The 21,996-nt window shown below is 42.7% G+C and overlaps 1 protein-coding gene and 1 long non-coding RNA gene across 9 annotated transcripts in view; one reads left to right on the forward strand and one right to left on the reverse strand.

The window, feature by feature from the left end:
- Positions 1 to 19,378, forward strand: part of LOC310758035 — a 31,044-nt gene extending 11,666 nt beyond the window's left edge. Inside the window, exons 3-4 of the long non-coding RNA XR_014545628.1 lie at positions 4,429 to 4,534; positions 18,179 to 19,378. This is a non-coding gene — a long non-coding RNA (uncharacterized lncRNA). The remainder of the gene's footprint in view (positions 1 to 4,428; positions 4,535 to 18,178) is intronic.
- Positions 1 to 21,996, reverse strand: part of GRIA1 (glutamate ionotropic receptor AMPA type subunit 1) — a 193,490-nt gene that overhangs the window by 96,804 nt on the left and 74,690 nt on the right. The gene's annotated exons all lie outside the window — the stretch shown is intronic.

The raw sequence follows: 21,996 nt of genomic DNA on the forward strand, positions 1-21,996 counted from the left end.
ATCTGGGCTGAATGCCAATGCACAATTGTGTTGTTGTATTAATTCTATGAAAAACTGAATTTTGTAGAAACGTGATGTGAGCAATCTAGCTTGTTGATATCTGCAGGGTCAAGAGGCAGTGCCAAGGACTCTAGCTCTGCCTGGTTTGTATGTATGTGTATGTGTAGTTTATTATTAGCATGCTCAGCCTGAGGGCAGTCCCTCAAATGGTGATGGAGAAACCTGAAACTGCATCAGAGAAGCTGGTGGAACTGTGATCACAAGGTGCAAATGTCTGCTCGAATTATGAGTAACTTGCCTCCCCTCGCAAACATTTGTCCTTGTGGTGCTCTGAGATGGCAGAGGTGTCATAGTGCATCTCTTCACAGCATCCCACAAATTCACTCACATTTCTCTCACACGTTAAATAGATTCTCCCCCCACCCTCGCATTCCCGACCTTTGATATAGGCAGTTGTATGAAGGCAACGCACTCTCCCTGCCTTTTTTTGATTCTATCACTATAGTCTCTTGTGGCCTTCAAAACAAACCATTTCTTGGCTGCATATGTTTTAAAAAGGAGTTGCGAGTATCCCAGAAACCATCATTTTCTTCACTCTCCTACACCAGTCTTATTAAATGCTAATCTTTAAGAGAGAAGGCATGGGCAAAGGGCAGTAGGGAGCGCAGAAGGTCTTAGAGTTTGATCCTTTGCATCTCTCCATTTAATAAGGGTATGAGGTGGTAGAGCCAAGAACTTCAGAGACACCGCAGAGAGCTGAGCAGGTCAGAGTAATAAGCTGGATGGACCAATAAGCTTGGCTCAAAAAAGCGGGGGTCAAAGGACAGTTTCATCTGAATGGAAACAACATCCAAGAGGAAACCAATTGCATGCTTTGTGTTCTGCATGCTTTCTTTACTCTGGGATTTTCAAAATGTTGAACATTGTCCCCAAATCAGCATGTGGTGGGGAATCTGGGGTGGGAGACTTGCACAAAGCTTTTTGAGGTGTTCAAGGTGCTGAATACAAAAGAGGCAACATGCTGGCTTTCAATGTGTAATTTCTTGCAACCCCCTACACAGCTATTAAACTTTTCTCTATTAAAATGCATGCTTCCATTGAACATTTGAATCACTGGAAGCAATGGTGTTATTATATCTCTCTCTGTGTGTGTGTACACACACACATATATGTACAAAAACACAAATACAGGAAGGTATTCACAGTTCTTGTTGCTATGTAATCATCTGGATTTGTAAATAGTAAAATGTACTGTATGCGGCTATATAAACAGAAATATCTCATAATATCTCATTGATATAGAATTATTTCACAAATTAAACTTTCTAGAAGCAAGAATGCATCATTTGTCTTCACATTAGCATCCAATCAGTGCACCAAAATTATCTAAATATGAGATATGGGAGAAATGTCATGGGTCTTACCTACGTTGCTGACAATCATGAGCCCTATTCAGATGTTCATTTATGTCACATGGTGATAACCAAATGATGAGGCACTGGCAAGCCCCATTCTTTCCAGCAAGCCACATTTCCCATCCTTACAAGCCTGCATGGAACTGTCTTCTAAAGGGGGGAATGTCCTCCACTCATGAAGGCTCCCTGTGCAATTTAGAACTCAGGTATTTCTGTTAATAGTTAAATGCCACAGAAGGGTATTGTGAGTGGCTGTTAATATTAGACCTCTACATTATTTGTCAAAGCTTCCCTTTGTGCTAATGCTGCATTAAAAAATATATATGTTTTGACTTTTCTGTGTGATTTTGCAGTGGCAGACCTCTGCTGCTTCAGACCGCAAGCCTATACACATTTACTAGGAAGTAAGTCCAAAGACAGTGAATTGACACGTATAGGATTAGATTGTCACTATTAAAACCAAGCTAGCCAAAAACTAAGTTAGGCACCTTTCTTAGCCTTTGCCTCAGTGCAAAGCCTGAAATATGTTCCTATTGGAAGGAATCTTAGTAAATCAATGTTAAGTGCTATAAATGCCAGCTATAAAATCCAAAGTAAGGAGACTTCTCATGCTTAGGCCATTGCTGTGCACAATAACACAACACATCTGAACCTTTTTAGTTCATGAGTAAATTAATAGCAAGCTGGGATTTGAGCCAAACAGAGGTTGAAGTGCTTTTATTGCTGTTGTTTATTAAAAACCCAGCATTGCCATTCAGCTACCTTGTAGACATGACCACGGGTTGGTGGTTGCATTTAAAATGTGAAGTCTAGCGTCTGATCTATCAGACAACTCAGAGAACGAGATGGGTAACTTTGGGTTGCTATGGCTACTCAAGAAGAGCTTTCTGAACACTGGAGGAAGCAAGCCAGCTTTTCTTCCGGCAGCTTTTAGGAGCTGGAAGGAAAGCCTTTGAGGGCTCAAAATGTGTCAGACATTTAAATGTATACCTTTAGCCGCCTTTGGTGTTTTTATTTACGATTACATTGTTTTCTCCTTAATGGTATTATACTGGATAGGTTTGCTTTATTTCTATTAACTTTTCTATACTGCCCTGGTATCTTTGTGGTAAACAATGGTCTAGAAGCATATAAATTAAGTATGAATAAACCAAAAGCCCATTTGGGACAATTTCCCCTTTTCCCAGCATAAAAGAATAGCCTTTGTTCTTGTTATAGATTCCTGGGGATATTATCTTATTTTTACGTATGCAATGTCTAAAGTTGTGTTGTCCACACAGTGGGATTTAAAGCACTGCATAAATTCTGGGTGTGCATTTACATTTGTCATTGTATGCCTGGAATGACCAGTTTTCTTCAAGGCTTAGAGTTGTTCTACTAAGTGGTCATCCTGCAGGAAAAAGGGGGGTCTATTTTCATGCTAGGCTCTAGGGAAAGAGTTGAACTTCTGTCTCTCATCCACTTAAGCCTCACATCACTATGGAACTCCCGATTTAGATTTTAGATCCAAAGAGTAGATAGTCCTCCACATGGGGTGCCCTGGGGTCATTTCACACCTCCCTCACACTCCTCCCCAAAGCCCAGCACTTACCAGGCTTTGGGAAGGAAGCAGGAAGGCACCCCCTTGGCCCCCTGTGCCCTATGCAAGGGAACCGAATGTGCTGCCCTCTGGGGTGCACTTCACAAACTGTAGTGTGTTTGGGAATAACATGCTGCTCATCAGCCACAGCTTGACCTTACTTGGCATAGACCAAGCCATAATGTCAGGAGGCCATATCAAGTCAGGATATAAGCAAATTGTGTGTAAGATCTAGTTTGTCTTATCTGGCATGTTTTGTCCCTAAAGCCTTGTAGTACAACTGCAGAGTTTCTCTTCTCTACCACTTCTAATCGTCTCCCTGTGTATCCCCCCTGCATATAACTTTTCATCAGCATTCATGTTTACACCTTTCAAAAGCTGAGATTTTTAAAAGGGATAATTCCCACCTAGCCCTCCCTTCATCCTTCCAAATCGACAATGTCTTATTTTCTCATCTACTAAACTAGCACATTTCAGAGACCTGGATGCCCTGCCAAATCACTGTGAATAAATGGGACTGTGCAATGTCAATAGAGAATCTGTTCATGAAATGGGATGCAGTTGAGAAAAGATATATACCATATGCAAAGTATACATTAACGTCTCTCTAGCCCATCTCTTCTGTCAATAGAAAAATGATTGCTTTACCCTCTGACGTTTCCACATCTCAAGTCTCGAGAGGCATATATATGAATATTAAAGTGTGGTTATTGCTAATGGCCATATGGCATTTAAATGTAAGATTTCCTTTCTTTGCTGCAAATGTGTTTGATACACCTAATCTGACCACATCATGTGCACAATAGTTTTGTGTTTGTTTGCTGGCTTGTTTTTTTGTTTGTCTGTTTAAAAGCGGACTATAAAGAGGGGACAAGTGCAGCCCACAGCACATTAACAATGATCCATGGAGTCTTTGTTCTTTGCAAATATTATTTTAGAAGATTATGGTGATAGGGCTTTTAAAAGCCGGAACTCAGTTCCGGCACCTCTCAGGTGGGTGCCATTGCCATTGTAAGAGAACAAGGGAGGTGTTCGTGGTGAGTTCTGGCACCTCTTTTTCTAGAAAAAAATAGCACTGTTTGTAGATATCTAGAACAGAATGGCTGGTTTTCTATCCAAGCATCTATTCTGTATCAGTAATGCTTCTTTCCCCCCTCCTGATAAGCTTAAAAAAATAAAACAGGATTTTGAACTTACATATTGATCATTCTCATAAACCTTGAGGGATGCTTCCAAGTGCTCAGCTTAAAAATCCCATGGGCAACCCATCCTCTTCTCTGCCACTACGCCATCCCCCTTTTCCAAGGGAAAAAAACACACCTTACCTTGGGGAAAGGGAGGTAGCAGACAGCAGAAGTCTCCCATGTGTACAGAAGAGGCCCCCTGTGGCCTCTCCTTATTGGTAACCGATAATCAGAGTGTTTTGCTTTCCAGGAACTGGCAGGAGGCGAAGCAGATGGAAGAGCGTTTTTTTAAAAAAAGGCTGGCTGGATCAGACCAAAACGTTAGGGCCTACACAGTGGCCCACCAGATGCTTATGGTAAGCAGGACCTGAATGCAATAGCTCTCCCATTCCTATTCTTGCTGAAAGTGCAACAGCAGATATCATTCACTGTGTAATTTAATAACTCTGTTGGCAGTAAGCCAAGGGGATGCATGGGATGATCTTTAGTGAGGTAACAAATGCTCCAGAAGGCTCTCTAGCTGCAGTAGAGTTTACTTGTGGGTGTTTTAGTTGAATCTCTCCCTGAGTTCGACAAGGCCTGTCAAAATCACACAGTCCCTCTGTTTCTTTCTGGTTGTCTCCTATTTTACTCTTTTGTTGATTAGAGCTTTGCCAGGATTTTCTCCCTGGACTCCTCCTGGTTTATTCAAGTGCCTCTGCTAACAGTTATCCAGGAAGTGTGATATATGATGGGAGGGGTGCAAGTGGCTGCAGGAGAGGGACTGGGAGCAACATCATGGGACGAGTGTGTCTACGACTAAGGTGAAACTGTGAAGCTCCCTTATTACTTTTGCTTTTGGATGCTGCATGTTGTTTTAGTAGTCTTGTTATATTTATAGTATTGAAATGTGGTCTTTTTGTTATGTTAGTGTATTTGCTATTGTTTTGCTTTCTTACAAAATTGTTACTATGTTACTATGAATTTGTTTTTGTAGTGCTTGTTTGAAAAGCATCTGTGTTTTCTTCGTTGTAAGCCAACTTCAGCATGATTTTTGTGTGTATGGAAAACTGGATACAAAGAAAACGAACAAATGAACACGGGGGCCATTGATAAATCTTATCCACCATGAATTTGCCAAATTCCAGCTTCGACATTGCTGCAATCTCTTTGCTGAAGTGTGGTGACAATAACTGTATCAATGCCCCTAAATGAATAATGGGGTTCAAACTTGAGGATTAGAAAGCCCATGACTCCTTCAAACTGGAGTCACCCTATTTGAGTGGGAGGATTTTTTCACATCTCCAACCATCCTCTCTCAAATGATAACCCCATCTCTATCTGTAATGCTTCAGTTACTTGCCTTCAGTTCTTGTAATGTTCTCATGTGGAGACTAATTGAAGCAAAGACGGAAGCAGCATATGGATTCCTCTTGAAAGACTCTTCCTACGCTCAAGCTGTTCACGGGAATTTCATCAGGGTATGGCCCACTCCATCCCTTCCCAAAACGCTGCAGACAGGAGAATGTCTTCCTGTCTGCCTAGAAATTAAAGCGAAGGGGAGCTTGGAGATGTCCTCAAATGTCTTTGCTTTCTTGTGGGGAAAAAAGATGTGAGCAGTGCTAAGATGAGTGTCACTTCAAAACATTAGGGCAAAACCTAAGGGTTAATATACAATAAAAAGTATAAGGTCTAATGACACATAATAAAACAATGAAAGCATAGTGTGCTCCATGGGATCACTGTGTTGAAACCTTTAGGAATAGTCACATGCAATAGGTAAAGGCTATCTTTTTTATATATAGTAGTGTTTGAGGAATTCAATTTTGTAAATTCCAGCACAAATTGGCATCCTGGACTAACACTCATATTCAAATTTAGTTATTTCCTGGCTTTCACATTTCCTGAATGCAGTTTCTGGCTTAAAATAAAATAAAATATCAAAACACATTTTAACATGTGTATTTTGAGAGAAAATATATTTAGAAAGGGGTTTTGTTTTTACAGGAAATGGGTGATATCCAAATAAGTACAGACTCATTAAAATTAAATAACTTTTAAGGACATTAATTCAGCGGGTCTGCTCTGAATATGACTCACACCGGATATCTCCCAATATGTTTAAAAATACATACAGTACTTAAAAATACAACTGGCTGCAAATTTTTAGTGTGATTTGAAACAACAACAGATCAATGCAGCAACTGAATGGGACACTATTGAACACCTGCAAAAATGACATGGACCATAAATAGAGCAATTCACCCATCTCCATTATTAGTTTTGTATCAGTTAATTATCACTTCCCCAAACAAGTGGAAGGCTGGGCTCCAACCAGCTGGTTAATACAAAGCAGTACAATTGTTCTTCCCAACCAAATTTCCAGGTTTGGAACGGGGGAGCTCAGTGTTGGCATATTGACTGCTAGTGTCTGTCTCTCTATTAAGTTGGGGGCAGAGCAACAACAACCACTGGAAACATCAGGCACAATTCCATTCCTTCTCCAAGCATTTAATATCTTTGGACATCAACGATGAGGAAAGGGCTAATACTGTATGTTTTGACAGATCATATCCATGTGAACAACTGGCTACTTTAAGGGACACCCAAGTTAGTAATACATGTTATGATTCACCCGTCATCATAATGGTAGAGTACCATCGTATCCTTAGTTTTGCTGCTTTATGTTATGGAGCCTGTAATGGGAGCAGGAACTGGTCAACTTCAGCCATCTTGAGCCACAACACCCCTGCCTCCATAGCTACCAGTAAAGACTAGGTGAGAAGCAAAACCAGGTCAGAAGGTGCTTCAAGACCTTCATTTGTTGTTTTCCCACCTCTGATTTAGCCTGTGGGATGAGTATGAATATATTGTCTATATGGGTTTAAGGACGCACATAAGCCCCATTCAATTTAGCATGTTGGGGACAGAATATTGTTTCCCACACATTTACATTAAAGCCCTAAATCAGGTGCATACTTGCCCTTCATCAACAACAGTTGATGATATTAGAGGTTTCCGCCCACACACTCTTGCTGCGCTTACCTGCATGTGTGGTGGCCCCTCAACAAACCAGCTTTAAACAGCTGACAGCAGAGTTTCTTCCTGGCAGCAGATGACAAGAGACTACGAGACTTGCGCAAAATACACAGTCAAGAGTTACTTTATTTCTTGGCTGGTTCATAAGCATTTTAGTTGCGACTATATATAAAGCTAATAGAGACATGGGTGGCGCTGTGGGTTAAACCACAGAGCCTAGGACTTGCCGATCAGAAGGTTGGCGGTTCTAATCCCCGTGAGCTCCCGTTGCTCGGTCCCTGCTCCTGCCAACCTAGCAGTTCGAAAGCACGTCAAAGTGCAAGTAGATAAATTGGTACCACTCCTGCGGGAAGGTAAATGGCGTTTCCGTTCGCTGCTCTGGTTCACCAGAAGCGGCTTAGTCATGCTGGCCACATGACCCGGAAGCTGTACACTGGCTCCCTCGGCCAATAAAGTGAGATGAGCGCCGCAACCCCAGAGTCGGTCATGACTGGACCTAATGGGTCAGGGTTCCCTTTACCTTTACCTTATATACAAAGCTATTTACATACATCTTTCCACTGCTGTATAAACTCACAGCATGTGGGTACTCTTTCCTCGTGCAAGCAAGTGCGACCTGCAACTTCCTCTGTTTTATTTTCATCCCCAGCTGTAACCAATCAGCCTGGAATGTCACGCCTAACTATTAAAGAAAACTTCTTTAAAGCTACAAGCACCTTTTTCTGTTTCCTTGAAGAATGATTTCCTAACAGATGAACCCAACACACAGAAGGACAATAGCCCACACATGTCTAGTGTCTGTTAGATTGCTGTAACCTATTACTGCATGAAACAGCTCTCCTATTAAGTAAAAAGAGCGTCAGAGGTCACATCCATTATATAACAGCAGGACTTCCTGGGAATGAATATAATTTGCCCCCACACCCACAAAGAAGTCTCTTGAGACCAAACATTGGGATGAAGGTTGAAATTCAACATAGCGCTAAGTAGGGCTTGTGTACACGAAGCAAGGTCCACTCGTGCAATGAGACTTTCCCTTCCTGTGTGAACCCTCCCCCCAAACCTGTTCATGGGTTTCCCCTGACTCTCCAGAGCAGATTTAGGGGGTGGGGGGAAGAGAGGGGAAAGTCCTGTTACACAAATAGTCCTTCCATGCATGCAACATCTTAGTTGAATCCCACCCAATAGCCTTATTAATTAAAATGACACATTGGAGGAACTGCAAACCAAATTAACTGAAGCCCAAAAGTACGGTAGGTTAGGATTTTTATCTAACTACAGCAGGGAAGCATCCGCTCAGACCCCTGAGCATGCGATAGCGTGGCAGGCTGTGGCTCCCCAACAAAGAATGGGGAGGAAACAACTCCCTCCTTGCTATGTGAATCTTGAGTATAAACTCAACGCACACAGACCCTATTGTCCAGCATTACCCCAAATGCACATGTCAGGGCTGATGGGGACCCCCCAAATTTCACTATGCAGACAACACTGGCAGATCGCTAAAGGGTATTCATAACACAACAATGCCTCAGTTTTTCTAAAGCGTCTGTCCCCCAATCTGCCCAGTCTTAATGCTCCAACAGCAACTAAGACATGCCACTCCCCAGAATTCCTCTTAAATTTATTCTCAGCAGTATGGAGTGTGTGTGTGGGGGGGGGGATCCCAATGTCCAATCAAGAAATCCACCCCTCTCTGCAATTCCTACTTAATAAGAGGGGACTAGCAAAAATCCACAATGAGTACAAGGAAGGATGGAGGGAGGCCATAGCAAAATGAAGGAAGGAAAAGCTCAAGGAGACTCCAACCCCTTTCCAATTTGCCATCAGCTCACACATGTTTCACCCCTCAGCCCCCTCCATTTGGGAGCCATTTTCTTGAGTGATCTCTGAGGAAGTAGGGAGCAGGAACAAAATGCAAGAGCAGGAACAATACTGTCACTAACAACTTGGGTTTCCTACACATGCACACACAGTTTAGTGCTGAAGATTTCCCTTAACAGTCATTTGTGGCAGTTCTGTGAGACATAAAAGGCTGCGACTATCTCCGGCGCAAGGTTCCCTTTTGATGAAGGCTTTGTAAATGGGTTGTTTCTGAACTTGTTACAGGTTGCAACGTGAAAGCTTTGATGTTCTAAGACAGGGGTTTTCTCTCCATTTCCTTGGGAAGGTTTTGCATAATCAATATTCCTTGGTGTTGGCAGCCGTTTGTAGTGTAGAGGAAGGTGGCGGATTTTTCTTCTTTCCTTCTTTTTTAAGAGCTTAGGAGCCCTCGATATTTCATACTCAGACACTGTCAAAACCCAGCCCGAGCAGTGGCATTAATCATGCCTTGCAGTTCTTGACAGATGAAAACAGGTACAATTGTGTTGCATCAAGCCAAACAGGGACTCACAGGCTTGCCAAGTTTTCCTCTTTTGCTTGCAAACTGCCATTAGAAGGACTGATTTATCATGTGTGTGGGGGGGTCTAACCCACCACACAGTTTGCTTTCAGTGTGCTTGGCTGCTTCTAAAGTGTACTAGGCCATGTATACTTTTAGCGGCTTGAAATGTAGCGAGGTCATTTTGCCCCTGCAGCCTCTCTCGTGCCAGAAAAAAAGTTGTAATAGTTAGAAGTTATAACAGTATATTCTCCAGTGTTATGAGAAAATGCTACAGAAAGAGCCCTTTCCCAGTCCTGTTACCTGGTGGCCAAACACTGTCCGCAGACACATTGAAATTACGTGAAACTCCATGCAAACACAAGCAGCTACGAACAAGAGAGGCTGAGTGGGGGTGCTGGAAACGACTCTGCTGGAGCCTCGCAGCACAGGGTTAGAACCCAGGAGCAGGCTGAAGGGAAGGGGCCTTTTTCCTGGGCCAAACCTCTTCAAGAGGGGCCACTCACTGGTTCCCCAGAAAATTAATAATAATAATAAACTTCCAAAAAAAGAAGAAGCACACATCGACACAGCTATATATGGATGTGAATAAGTAGGGATGTGGGTAGCCCTGTGGTCTAAACCACAGAGCCTAGGGCTTGCCGATTGAAAGGTCAGCAGTTCGAATCCCCGTGATGGGGTGAGCTCCTGTTGTTCAGTCCCAGTTCCTGCCCACCTAGCAGTTTGAAAGCACGTCAAAGTGCAAGTAGATAAATAGGTACTGCCCCAGCGGAAAGGTAAACGGCGTTTTCATGTGCTGCTCTGGTTCGCCAGAAGCAGCTTAGTCATGCTGGCCACATGACCTGGAAGCTGTCTGCAGACAAATGCTGGCTCTCTCGGCTTACAGAGTGAGATGAGTACGCAACCCCAGAGTCGTCTGCGACGGGACCTAATGGTCAGGGTACCTTTATCTTTACCTTTAAGTAGGGAATATAGATTTGTTGCCTGGTGTTCACAACAACCTTTTTTCTACAGAAATATTTTCACAGATGATTTTTTTTGGCTAAGGATTTGTTATTTTCCTCCCAGTATTATAATCCATCACTAGAAACCCAGATTTCTTGTCTCACATTCCTGTTCCGTCAACAAAGTCAGTGGAAGCTGTCTCAGAAAGTACTGTTCCACATGGGTGTTCATCTTGGCAGGATTGATTCCTCAGGCAAAATCTAACATGCTAGGAGAGCTTCAGGAAATGATTCATTGCTATAATTTACAGATCCATCACTGCATATCGCAAGAAGTGTAGTGCAAATATGAATGCAGCATTGTAAAGGTTTTCTCAGGGCTTAAGTAAGCCAAGCGTAAAATGCTACCAGACACTTTTGGCCTGATCCAGGAAAGGATTCGACGTGAAGAAAGAGGCTTTCACCGTAGATTGCATTTGTGAATTGGGTCTGTAGACCCAAAGGAGTGCTTCATGGGTAGGGCTGCCGTATTTTGAAGTGCAAAAAAGAGGACGCTATGACGCCCATTCAAAGCTAGTAAATGCAATTTGTCTCAAATGCTACCCCCAAAAAGGAGGACGTGTCCTGGGAAAAGAGGACACATGGCAACCCTATGTGGGGGTGGGGGTGGGGATCCAGAAGCCAGGGGTGACAAGCTTTACATGTATCTGGAAGGTGCAACTAATGCAGAATGCAGTGGACCCACTGCTCACAGTAGGAGATTACTGCCGATATGTTATTCCATGGCTGAGAAAACTAGCGATTGCCAATTTGCTATCGGGTTCAAGGTTCTCATCTTAATTCACAAAACCCTAAACAACTTAGACCCAGAGCACCTGAATCCCTGATCCCTTATACTCACTGAGATCCCCTGATAGGGCACTGATAGGGCACATGTGCCCCCTGATAGGGCACATGGGTGATTCCCCATGTGGAACTCTGACCTGCCCATGGAACTCCCTACCTGTTGAGGTTCAGCAGGAACCATTCCTGCCATCTTTCTGAAAACTTCACAGTTCAGTCAGGGCACCACCATGCAATTTTGTCTTTAAACCAACCAGTATCTACTGATGTTTTATTGAAGTTTTCAATTATGTTTAATGCATATTCATAGAGTGATGTTATTGCATTTTACATGTTGTAAGCTGCCTTGTTATGTTTCATGAAGGAACAGATTATAGCATATGTTTCATGAAGGAACAGGTTATAGCTATATGGATAGCCACTGCTCTCAGGTCAGCATCATGTACCCAGAGGTGGAGCTAGCTGCTCCGGCACCCGGAGCGGCGCACATGCTATGCACCCTGGGGCGGAGCTAGCCAGCAGCAGGGGTGGGGCGAGTGTCCCAGGGGGGTGGCACAGCGATGTCACCCCCCTCAGGGATGACACCCAGGGCGGCCCACACCCACTGCATGCCCTTCCCCTGCCAGTGCATCTACAGTCATACCTCATGTTACGTTTGCTTCATGTTATGTTTTTTCAGGTTGCGTCCCGCGGTGAACTGGAAGTACCGGAAAGGGTTACTTCCGGGTTTCGCCACTTGCGCATGCGCGGAAGTGCTAAATCACGCTTCGCATATGCGCACAAGCACCAAATCGTGCTGTGCACCTGCGCAGATACGGCACTTTCAATTGCGGGCTTTTCATGTTGTGAATGGGTCTCCAGAACGGATCCCTATCGCAACCAGAGGTACCACTGTACCTGTTTTTACCCACTCATGACCCTTGTCAAAAAAATAAGCTTGGACATCAGGGAGAGAGAGATCCAGTATCACCTACAGTCCCTGGGATGTCCTTTCAGGGGCTGATAGGATTGCAGCCTTGACATCTCAAGTACTATGTAATCTACATATTCCAGAAGAGTAGTGAGTTTATAAGATTGATACACATGCAGCATGGTGCTTGCTCTAAACAAAATCCCAATAAGTTGGGACTTATTTAGTCCCTAGTAAGTGTTCTTAGGCAGTTTAAAGCACACTTACCTTTCAGTGCATGTCACTAAGGACAAACTACTATTTTGTTTGTTTGTTTGCTGCTATAGTATAGCTGGTTTCATGGGCTCATCTTCGATCTGTTCTGCTGTATCCATGGACATGCCATTATCTACTAGCCTAATTCCACTTCTGGAAAAAAAAATTTGACATCTGAATGATCAAATAATCTGGCTGCTATTCCATTGAAAGCTAGGTGGGAAATGCAGAACCAACACTCACAGATTTATATGGGCATGCATGAAAACCCCCCACATCTAATGCATTTCAATTATTAAAAACTTAATTAAAAACTTCAAAATAGTTGGGGGAAATGATTTGCCCTACATCCAGGGGATATTTTCTGAATAAAATTAATTCAAATGGAATGCAATCTTTATGGAGACTGCCCTTGAAAGTCTTTGAGAACAGGATTGATCAGTCAATCTTCTAAATGCCAAAAATTCATTAGACCTACACTCTTGCATAGGTAAGGTCTTCAAATAGGTCTCTGAGCACATTTGAGTTATTGCTTTAACAAGGACCGGACCTTTTTATCATTATTTTTAGTTTGTTCCTGGCCTGTTGCTAGAGCAGAGATATTTTGTGATATTCTGAGCTCACTTCAGAAAGATCAGGATACAAAATGTAAGAAATAAATAAATCACTTATCCAATTATAAAGAGCTTGGGCCCCTGCTGAGGTAGATCAGAATCTTAATAAAAAATGGGCAAGGCCTAGAAATTCTATTTGCTTGTGAAAAGATGGATCTAAACATAGGACACTTGTGTGACCTAAAATGAAAGGCCTGTAGCCAGTCCACTGCTATTAATAGCATTTTCTATTTACAGTAGAATAAATGAAACATGGGACTTGAAAGGGGCCCATTTGATTCAATTGTATTTTGTTTCAAAACAAATGCAGAATGGCTGGGAAAGGTAAGTACAAGAGTTTTACTGGGGACTCTCGTTGATAATCCCTTTGTTCCTCATTTGTACCATTTAGGAGTAGATAAGCTTACCTGTTTTCAGCAGGGGCAAAGCAGACTTCTGTGGCCGCTCCTGGTCACTGCCATGCCCTCCCCTCTAAACACCCCAGATGCTGCTATTAAGGGGGTGCTTTGTATGGGACAAAGTAGTGGCTGCCAGCAGAGCTTCCATTTTTTAAAGCTTCCTTTTCCCCAGAAATGGTTGGTTTGATATGATCTGCAGCATATGCCATACCTTGCCATGTATAAGACAAGGTTTTTTAATTTAAAAATTATGTTAAAAATCGGGGCTCATCTTATACACTGATAATGCATAGGGGGAACATTGGATTGGTTGCTGCTGCGAGCTAGAGATTGTCAGCGGCTATTGGGCGTGTTATTGGTGGCTGCGGCAAGCCCTTGTGTTGGTTTGTTGTCGCTGTGGCATTTGGGTGGGTGACTGGCGGCTTCTGCCGGCGAGGGGACAAACAATAGGTGGCTTTTGAAACGCGTATGAGTGGCAGTGTAGGTCAGGCGAGTGAGCAATTTTTGGCAACCCCCCCAAAAAGCTCGCAACTCTGGGCAATCCTCCTGCCCCCCGAAAGGCTCAGCAACTCTGGGAAATCTCCCCCCATTTTGTTAATTTGGAGTCCCTAAAAATAGGAGGCGTCTTATACACGAGGGCGAGCTATACACGAAAAAATACAGTATGTGTGTATGTTCTGCAGCTCCTGCCACTAACAAATAGTGGGAAGAAATGGTAAAAACAGTAAACTAATGAAAGAAAATAGATGTTCATAACCAAATGAATGCAATTGCAAATAATGAGAATTGGACAAATAAGAGACATAATAATGAAAAAGAAAAGAATAGTGAACTGATTTTTTTTTTCTTGGACATCCCTATTTCAGAAAACTAGATATTCTCTCTATTTCTTATATTTCCCCTCTGTTTGGGAAAATAAAGATTCTTAGCAAGTGAAGGAAGATTCTCTAGAAACAGAGGGCTAGAGAAATTGCATAAACATTCCAGATAAATGCACTGTCAAGATTTTTCTTTTTTAAAAAAGAAAAACAATTGTATGCTCAATTCAAACAGCAACTTGAAAAGTACAATAAGTCAACTGCCATTTAACATTTGGAGTCTGGCATATTAGCACTGTTTCTACATGTATATTAGGAATTAGTTTTTGGAAAGCAAATAGCATCTCACTAGTTAGTTCCTGCGCCTGGGGGAAAAAAACCTACAAATTTTAAGGAAAACCTCTGCAGAAAGAACAAAAGAAAACTCACAGAAGCTGCTTGAAGGATGCTAATTTGTTCCAATTTCTCATACACTGAGAAGGACTTTTCTTAACACCTTCCAACCTGGTGTGACTTTCTTCTTGATATTGCAAGAAGATAATATACAAACATGAAATAAAATATAGAATGTGACAAAAAAGGAAGCTGGTAATTTCTCCAGATCATAAAATGGCAAGGCAAGAATATATAATCCATGAGGTAGAGCTTCACTGAAGATCTCATGAGTTTTCAATTGGGACATGGGGATTGATTTTTTGGTAGCACAATTAAAATGGTCTTCAACAAACAGGATATACAAAGCTTTTATAGTTGGGTGCATCATGGGTTCAGCTAACCAGTCTACATGAGGGATTAGAAGGTTATTTATTCATACATACATACATGTATTCTCTTTACAGTCTACCTTTCTTCCAATAAGCTCCATGCAACATACCTTGCCCTTCCTCCAACTTTTCCCCTCACCCTACTCTATCAGGTATGTTAGGCTGAAAGAAGTTGGCAGAATGGGGATCTGAACCCGAGTCTCCCCCAGACCTAGCTCAGCAATCTGACTGCTGCACCACTTTGCTGCCTTGAACAGCCAGTGCCTAGATATGTATGACCTTATTCCTGTGAACTGACATGGTCTTCAAAACATGCATTGTTGTATTAATGCCTGATCTTTTATCCACAGGAGAAAAATGCCAATGGGCTCCACTCCACTTCCTCACTCGAGCTAAAAATCAATAGTATAAAGTTTCCAGGAGTGTGTGTGTGTGTGTGTGTGTGTGTGTGTATACAAAATTCAAGTTTGTGAAAATGACTCAAGATGGCCAAATATTAGTCAGGGATGTTTCTAAAGCCACATGGGTACCTCAGGTTAAGAACTTAATTTGTTCTGGAGGCCCGTTCTTAACCTGAAACTGTTCTTAACCTGAGGTACCACTTTAGCCGGTGGGGCCTCCCACTGCTGCCACGCTGCTGCCGCACGATTTCTGTTCTCATCCTGAAGCAAAGTTCTTAACCTGAGGTACTATTTCTGGGTTAGCAGAGTCTGTAACCTGAAGCATCTGTAACCCAGGGTACCACTGTACTTGCAACAGGCTTAATATGTTCCTTCAGTCTCGATCCCATCAGGATAGAAGTACTGATCAACATTACAGGTCTGAGGTAAGGATTATTGAGAAAATGTATCTGAACACTCTGAGGCCAGAGCTGCATGTGACATTTACACTTGGAGTTGCGCAAATATTTTGTTTTTGTTTTAACCCAAACACTGTATATAGCAGCTGCTGGGGCCCCCAGTCAGGATCTCCTTTTGCAACATGGTGTCTGCACTGGGGGTCCTGATGAAAATCCACCTCAAAGCTCTCTTTGACAGGGGAGGGAAGCTCTTACTAGCATGAACTGAACCACATCCGCCATGTACTAAATAGCTGTTTTGGGGCAGTTTTTGCTGGGATTGCAACATGGGATGAAAAGGTTGGCTAGGCCTTTGTACCCTCAAATAATATAAGAATGTTGATCTAAATGTGCAGTGGTGGTTGTGAGAGCCTACATCTAGAGGCAAAGAAACTGAACCAAGGATCCCCAGCAGGCTTCTAAATGTTTGAACAAACTTCCTCTACATACTGAAACAGCATTTGTGTGGCCATTTATGGGGTATAAGTAAGCTGTGCAAATGAGCTAAGAATTTTTGCTACGTGGTCACAAAATAGCCTGCATGTTGCAGCTGCTTAAACATCAATTTGCATCTATGTATAATAGAAGGAACTGTATGTGTGTGGCAGGGCGGATGAGTTTTCGCAGTCAACTGCAGCAGCATCTGTTCCAGTGGTATATGGGACCTCACAATGGCCCTGAGGCAAATTCTCATATCTGTTTCACAGCATGTCAACTCTGACAACATTGTTGGAGACACTTGCCAAGCCCTGGAAGTATGCTTGGCACCACACAGATGATATATTCAGGACAGTGTTCATGAAATAGAGGCAAAATGCCCACTGCATAGAAGAAGTATATTCACTATGGACCAGAACTATATAAAATTATTCTTAGGTAACAGTTTCTTAAACTGTATTATTGGGCTTTACACCAGTTTCAGGAGGTCTACTGAGAATCTTTCCCCTCTCTGAAATTGGTGACACTCTGAGTGGCCACAAATGTTAGGACAAGGCCATTCTTTCTAAGATCCTAAAAAGGATTTTTGTCCCCATTATGTCAATATATTTCTAACAAATGTTATTCCACAGAAGCAGAAAACCCTCTTTATTGGCATAAAGATGGTCTCCAAGCCTTCTATCATTTATGTAAACAGGGTCTAGTTATTCACTCCCAATGTTACTGCTTTGAAACTGTTAGTGTCATGAAATGGTGTCGATCATATGACTTCATAGCATAGACAATACTTTCCTCTTTTTCCTTTTAGCTCTGTATGAGCATGATCAGTCCAGCAGGTTTGCTTGTACAGGCCTACTTCTGGAATAGTCTAGGATGTAGCGCCTTCTCTACATGTCAATTGCTTTTAGATGTTTCATGTATGGAAAAGGCCATTGGGCCTATATGGCTGGCCCCACTCTAACATTGTGCAGCTGCCCTGGCTCTGCCCCTAGTGTTCATATGCAATATAGCAGAAAGGGGAAGCCAATATAGGTTTCCATGGGAGCTGGAACACCAGTTGTACAGTGTTCTAAGTGTTATGGAATTCTACCTGAAGTTAATGAACATAGACTTCCCCTCTTCAGATGTCCATAGTCCCATACCTAATTGTGGATGGGACCAAGGAAACAGTGCAATATTGGAGGCTGCTGCTAGACCTTTCAATGTGTGGACCTCCTTAATATGTGTATCTACCATAGCACATGAAGGGGACTTAGGTCACTGGCAGTTCCAGAGATGGCAAAATAATAAAACATGTTTTAACAAGGGTTTCTGGTTTCCCTCCTTAAAAGGGGGAGTCACTGATACGAGAAGTCAGAGAAGATAAGAGAAAGGGGTGAGCTGTAAAAATACTGCTTCTACTCATCAGTACATAGAGCAGCCAGCAATTTAAGGTTAGCTGAAGGAGAAAAGTCAGGAGAGAACGTTCCTTCTTTAGTGATTCACAGGGAGAGACCAGAGAATTCACAATATGGTGGAAAATCAAGGAGAAATGCTTGTTTTAAAAAAAGGAAAACTGATTGAATTAAGCTTTTTTATGAAGTAGAATTACGGTACTGGGCAGCTAAGGGGCAGCTAAGGGCAGATCTGCCACAAGATCACAGAGAGATTTGCTTGTTTTTCAGAGTGAACGTTTTCCCATATACAATTCCATGAATCCATTCAGCTTCCATTCCTCCCTTTGCAGGAGCATACCCCTGGTACCGGTATTGGCCAGATTTTTTTCCCTTTTTTACTAAAGGCATTGAGTGACTATGCAGCCCATACTCTGTTTTGTTTGCCATGGACAACATCACTGTCTTTTCCTTTGGGATGTTCACCTCCATCTCCTGTAATCACACCTCTCATCTTCAGAACATGAAAATATGTGTTGCTATATGTATTCCATGAAGCCAGATGAGATTGCTTTGCCGATTGCTTCAAACTACTGCAGGAATTACTCCACAGGAGGTAGGAGGCAACTGTTGAGGAGGAATTTAAGAAATTCCTCTCAAGAACTCCTCCCTGATTTCTATGACAACCGTTTATGTCTTGGGGAGGTAAGTGAGAGTGAATGAAGAAAAAATATGCCCTGGAATAACCCTCATTCCTCTCTGATGCAATGCCTGCACACGATGATCCACAGCTATGTTTTAGCACACATTTGAGTACTGAGAAAAGAAGTATAAATAAGGAGAGAAATATATTTAATACTAAAGGAAGAGGATAGATACCTGAGGGGAATGTCAAAAATAAAAAGTAATTTTCCCAGTTAACTCGCAACTCCTGGAAATTCTCATATGCAAAGAAGCTGGAAAGCTGCTGGAAAGCTCTTACTGTCCTTCACATAAAGAAGTTCCCTCACTCTGCATATCTCTGCCTTTCCATATGCGGAGTAAACCACACTGCTATATCAAAAGTGCTGTAATCCCTCTCCCCATATCATAGGCATGGTAATCCTTCTCAGACTGTCACAGGTGCAATAATCCTTCCCTCTCAGTGACAGGCATTGTAATGCCTCTTGCTGCATGACATGCACATACAAAAGACCCCCATTTACTGTGTCAGCCATCTCAGTGTGTTTCATGCAGCAGCCCTAAATGTGTCACAGTAATGCTTTCCCTCTGCTTTCAGATACGGCCGGCTTTCCCTCCACAGCGACAAACAACCACACTCTTGGTTAAGAATACGCATATCAGTCTCTCTTTCCAAAGATCAGTTCTGACATACCGAGGACTGGATTTACGGGCATGTGACAAAGGCGACTGCCTAGGGTGCCAGACTCAGGGAGCGCAGAGCTCGGGAGGAGCCTGTCATGGACCATGTACTCAAGGATCCACCCAGCAGCTGAAACAAACAGTACAAACTGTTCACATAGCATGATTAAGTACAGATTTGCAGATTCCCGTTTGCAAATGTCTCCTCTTAAACAACAGGGATCAATCATGCATCAAAATACAACAAAAAGTAAGGTATTCGACAAATGGAGCAGGTGTAATTTGGTCTAGGACTGGCCTCACATATAGTCCTTTTGGCTTTTTCAGAGGGGCAGAGAATAAGCAAAGTATTACAAGACCAGTATGAGCATGCCTGCTTCCACAGAGGCATAGGAAAGGGGGTGCGGGTGTCATCGCTGATGGGGGTGACATTCGGCGCACTGCCTGCCCGTGACTCCCAAGCCTACTCCGAGCTGTTGGGGGAAGCTGTGCTGCTTTCCCTTCAGTTTGGGGGAGGCTTAGGAGTCGTGGGCAAGTGGCGCACCCGGGGATAACATTCAGCGTGCCGCCCACCCACGACTCCCAAGCCTACCCCGAGCTGTCAATGTGTGTGGGGGGGTTGACAATCCCCCCCCCCGCACCGGGTACCACCTGACCTTGCTACGCCTCTGTGCTTCCATATACTTAGCTGCAACTCACTATGAACATATTGTGTTGCTACCTTCCAGCTGTGGAGTTTGGGAAAACAGTTCTCTATATAGGTTCTGAGGCAAATCATATTGTGCTTACGTGGGCGTGAAGCCATTATATATAATATTAGCATAGGTGAAGAAACTGGAATAGATGACTAAGAGAACAAGGAACATTAGACAGCAGAAAACAATATCAGCAGAAGGCCTCAAGGGATGCAACATCAGCAAATGACTCAACTGGCAAACAATAGACTTCTATGCCCAGGGGTCAGAAACCACTTTATAAGCTAAACAGAGCTGAATGCATTCTTGATGTCCTGCAGCCCAGACACTGTGTGAGCAGCCACAGTAGTAGCAAGCTAATGAAATCTGTAAACAATAGGTCTCTGCTTGGTGCCATGCTCAGCTTTCCAGAAATACTTTACAAACTCAGGGAAACAATTTGAAATCTTCAGGGAGATGAGAGAGTTAGAAATGTTTTATTGGTCTACATACTCTCCCACAGTAATGTTTCTTTTCAAGCAGAACAAGTCATTGGAAAGAGAGATGATGCCTATTTTCGCTTTTTAAAAAAAAATATAATTTTTCCTGAGATTTGCATGAGAATTGGCCGAGTGGGGACAACTGAACTCTTTTTCACGACTGGGTACTGCTTTGTGCTGCATTCCTGGTCCTGTCACACAAAACTATATATTTATCTTATAGTATTAGTGTGGGCATATATCCTGACACAATGGAGCTGTTCAGGTTCTTATGACCAGGGAGAGGGTGTTCTATCAATTCTGGACCAGGTCGAACTCCCCCTGAGCAGGTTAACAGCTTAGGTAGGTAACCTGTGGGCCTCAAAGTTGCTGCTGGACTGCATTTCCCATCATCACTGACCAATGACCATGTTGGTTGGGGCTGATAGTTGTAGTTCAGTGACATATGGGTGGCCACAAGTTAGCCTTCACTGTCACCAGAGATCCAGGCAATCACTGGAATGGACTGCCTTTACCAAATATGGCAGCTCCGATCACCAGAAAGTATGGCCATGGTGACCCATGTTGTATTAAACTTCTGACTAGATTACAGCAAAGTGTCTATGTAGTGCTGTGCCAAAACCCATTCTCTAACATCTCAGAAGTTTCCTTCACAAGCAAAAGAGGCTTCTGTTTTTCTTCCTCTTCCACAGCATGCTTCAGGCTTTCTTTTGATTTTTGTTATACAAGTAGGTGTGGACTGAGCGTGCTCTATTACTGTGAGGTGGCCATAGCCATGTGTGCTTTTCCTTCCATTAAACATTTCTCTGGGGCTCTGCAGCCTCCCAAGCTGCCTGCAGTTCCTGATCTCAAAAAGACCCATAGGAAGAACAACCTCTTTCCCTAGGTTTTAACTGATGTGTAATAAGCTTGGGAGGTAGCTTCTGAGTATCTGAGACCAATGCAGTCAGTGGTTTTAAAGGATGCATTTTTCACCTTAAAAAAACCCTTTCTCTTCACTGATTTCTTTAAAAGTAAGACTTGGCTGAAAAAATGAACAGAGGCCAATAGGTGGCATCCCTACCTACTGTACTTACAGAAAAGTCCAACCAAGCCACCATGGGGCTTTCAGGAAGCACAGACACCCAGGTAGGCTGCAGAACACATACACTGAAGAGATGATTTGAGGAATGAAAGAAAAGACACCCACAAACACTTCTTGGCCACCCAGAAAGTAAGCTAAGCATATCAAGATCTGGCATCCAAACTATGATAACATTACATAATTTTCTCTCCCCTTTGATAATTTTTGAATGAAAGTTCTTTCTCATCAATTGATTGAGAATGGTTGAAAAATGCAAGATAATTTTTGGGCAGAACACTAGTAAGTGCCTTTAAGGTAGCTCAGAAGCTTCATTTGGTAAAGAATTCAACTCAGAATTTTGGCAGGTGCAGCCTAGTTCATCCATATTGTCCTAGTATTAAAAGGATTTCATTGGCTGCCTGTTCACTACCTGGTTCAATTTGAGTGCCTGGATCTTACCTTTAAAGCCATAAATCACTTTCAAGTGGCTCCAACACTTACATTATTGAAGCGTGTTAATAGAGTGTAACGTTTTAACTGAGCAAGTTTCAGTGTGCATTAAAATTTATCTGCCGCTTCCTTTGTGTTTCTTTATAACTGTTTTATGCTGTATTATGAAATCTGGT

Source organism: Podarcis filfolensis, assembly GCF_964270895.1.
Source record: "Podarcis filfolensis genome assembly, chromosome: 2".
Taxonomy (NCBI): Eukaryota; Metazoa; Chordata; class Lepidosauria; order Squamata; family Lacertidae; genus Podarcis; species Podarcis filfolensis.